The following is a 3,096-nucleotide window of genomic DNA, read 5'->3' on the forward strand; positions in this document are numbered from 1 at the left end:
TGTGTGTGTGTGTTGGGCCACACCCGTCAGCGCTCAGGGATTACTTCTGGCTCTGCACTCAGAAATCAATCACTCCCTGGCAGGCTCGGGGGACCATATGAAATGTTGGGGATCGAACCCGGGTCCGTCCCGGTTAGCTGGTTGTGTGCAAGGCAAACGCTTCACCGCTGTGCTATCACTACAGCCCCCAATTTTTAAATTTCTAAATCATTCTTACGTAACAAGGCTACCACAGTGTAGTCATTCCATTTATAATATCGTCATACAAATTATTGCACCCCACGACCACGAAAGTGGGCGAGACTCTCGAGCATCCCTATCCTTAGGACTCCAAATGGCCGGATCATCATCCATGATGGCTACAGCACTGTAAGAAAGGAACATCTCTCCCTCATCAGCATCTCCTCCCACTGACTGTCAGCCTTGTCTTGAATGCTCCCAAGGACAGGAATATCGGTATCTGCTCGCCTTTGCTTTCCATTGAGCTCTGGAAACTTTTCTATCTCTTCATCTAGTTCTGCGAGCAAGAAGGACAAACCAGCTAGCATCCTTTCTAAACATCCGGCGTTTGTAGACGTGCAGATCACTTCCTCTCCTCATTTAACAGATTCCAACTTTTACCCCGTGTTCAGTTGCTTTTGACAGGTACTAGGCCCAACTTGGTCTGAATGAGACTTCAGCCAATCAGTGGCGAAAAGGAGCCATTCCCCCTTGACTTCCGGTCCTGAGCAACCAATAGCAAAGCCCATAGAGCGCCCAGTCCCGCCTCCCACCAGCTAACAGAAATTAACCCCCCGCCCAGCGATTCAGCAATAGTTTTGTCCCCTTTTCCTCCATCGCAGCGCTCTTTCATTTCAGAAACCTCAGGTCTTAGCCAGAAACCAACGTCATTTCGTTTCCTTTTGTTGTTTGTGGTGAAATGGGAAACTCAGAGTTGAAATAGTTCGATTTGCGTGTATGTTTACGCGTATTTTTCTGTTGCTCGCAGGAAAAGGAATAGTCTGCTTTCATTGTTTACAGTTTCCATTTAAATAGAGAACCCATACAAGTAAAGAGTGGGGGGATGAGGAAGATGGGGGCATTGGTGGCGGGAAGGTTGCACTGATGAAGGGGAGTGTCCTTTTATATATATTAACTGAAACCCAACTACAAATATGTTTGTAATCATGGTGCTTAAATAAAGATATCAATCAATAAAATTTTTAAATGAAATAAGTATAATGGGTAAATGTGCTCCTGATAGTGAAAATAAATAAAAGGAAAGGATATAATTTAGGGGCAGACAAAATTTTGATTGTGGAACTGTCATGGATCCTGAAACGGTTTACTGAAATACCTAGCACTACAGGAATGATCATCAAATATTCTTTCTTATGAGGCCAGTTTCCAGATGTCAGGATGGCCGAGCGGTCTAAGGCGCTGCGTTCAGGTCGCAGTCTCCCCTGGAGGCGTGGGTTCGAATCCCACTTCTGACATCCCCTTGGAAATTTTTGCCTGGTTTCGCCTCCATTATCTGTTAGGAGATTATCTATTTACTATGTACTTACGCCAAAATCACATTACTGTGTTAAAAAGTAAAGAACTGGTTGTTCGGAAGGAATAGGTATTTTGCAAAGCGATTAAAAAGTATTTTTATGTGAGTAAAACACAAAAGTTACAGCTTTGTCAGAAGTGGGATTCGAACCCACGCCTCCAGGGGAGACTGCGACCTGAACGCAGCGCCTTAGACCGCTCGGCCATCCTGACTGCTTGTTAGTTGGTTTAGAACCAAAGCTCTTTGGAAAGGCTCGGGTCCACGCATGCGCGGCGAGTAGGAGGTGCTTTATGATAGGAGGTTCTGACTGCAGGGGCGGGGCCCGTTCCGTAGGAAGGCGTGAGATAGGACAAGAGGTGACACTGCGAGGTGCACAGAGCAGCGGCAGGGGGCGCTCTCTGAAAGCTGGAGAATCGGAGCCTTGTTTGATGTCATACGTTTGGACAAAACATCTGTCCCTCGGGGCAAATTCATTCCGCACTCGTGCATCATATTATCGATTCTGCATGCGTGCATGCCTATCGTCGACATCTTCTATTCTTTGTAGACACCCTTATACTTCCCTTTGTGCATTTTCTGCAGTCAAACCTGCAAGTCTTGGTCCGCTGGAGCCCAGGATTACAAGGTCTCAACACATGGGAATTAATTCTCTTTCCTAATATTTGACAAAACGAATTTCACATTCAAATCCCAGGATTTCCAGGAGGCTGTCCAGCGACTTGTGAAAACAGAAGAAGCTGAAAAACCGAGTCAAAGGAAAGAGCAGCAGGAAGGCTCTCGGAGGAGGTAACATAGACTGGCTACCCATCTCCTTCAACTTTCATGAGCACAAGCTCTGGAGTCAACAAAGCCTGAACCAAGCTAATGTATTCAATGAAGACAACGTGATTTTAAAAATTATTCATAGTTGAGTGGGGCATATAATATTCCAACACCATTCCCACCATCAGTGTCAACTTCTCTCTACCTCTGTCCCTATATCCCTCCCATTACTGTCTGCCTTCTTGACTGGCACTAGGTGGTGTTTTAGAGCTTGCTCTTTGCTTTATACTCAGGGATCATGCCTAGTGGTGCTTGGAGGACCATATGGGACGTTGGAGGTCAATCATATACAAAGCTAGTACCCTACCCACGGTTCTATTTTCTTTGACCCCCCCCTAAAAATGATTTTTATGTTTAGAAACACAGGTGAGTTCTGCTGGGATAAACACAATTAATTATTATCCTGTGGTTATTAGCAAGTTTTGCTATATTTTTATACATTTATTTCATTATTCCTTGATTGTCAATAGATGTATGATGTGGACTTCTTTGGACCAATTGGAACATCTTATTGGTATCTATAAGTTCATGAGCTAAATAGAATGTTTGAAGATTTCTAAGTGCACCTTACTTTACAAAAGAGAAGTAAGCCTGCCTGGCTTTAGGCCAGGAGAGAAATTCCATCTTGAGATCAATGCCAAGGCCTGTCTCCTGGGCCTGGGTGGAGGGTCAGTTGTCCTTCAAGACATCTTCCAGGGTTGACCTAACCCCACCAAGACCCTTCAGATGGGAAAAGGGGA

General features: G+C 45.0%; 2 non-coding genes across 2 annotated transcripts; one reads left to right on the top strand and one right to left on the bottom strand.

Annotated features, from left to right (window-relative positions):
- Positions 1-1,392: 1,392 nt before the first annotated feature.
- Positions 1,393-1,475, top strand: TRNAL-CAG (transfer RNA leucine (anticodon CAG)). Its single transcript has one exon. It is a non-coding gene; the product is annotated as a tRNA-Leu (tRNA).
- A 188-nt stretch (positions 1,476-1,663) lies between these two features.
- Positions 1,664-1,746, bottom strand: TRNAL-CAG (transfer RNA leucine (anticodon CAG)). Its single transcript has one exon. It is a non-coding gene; the product is annotated as a tRNA-Leu (tRNA).
- Between the last annotated feature and the right edge of the window lie 1,350 nt (positions 1,747-3,096).

The sequence above is a fragment of the Suncus etruscus genome, chromosome 14 (assembly GCF_024139225.1).
Source record: "Suncus etruscus isolate mSunEtr1 chromosome 14, mSunEtr1.pri.cur, whole genome shotgun sequence".
Classification (NCBI taxonomy): domain Eukaryota; kingdom Metazoa; phylum Chordata; class Mammalia; order Eulipotyphla; family Soricidae; genus Suncus; species Suncus etruscus.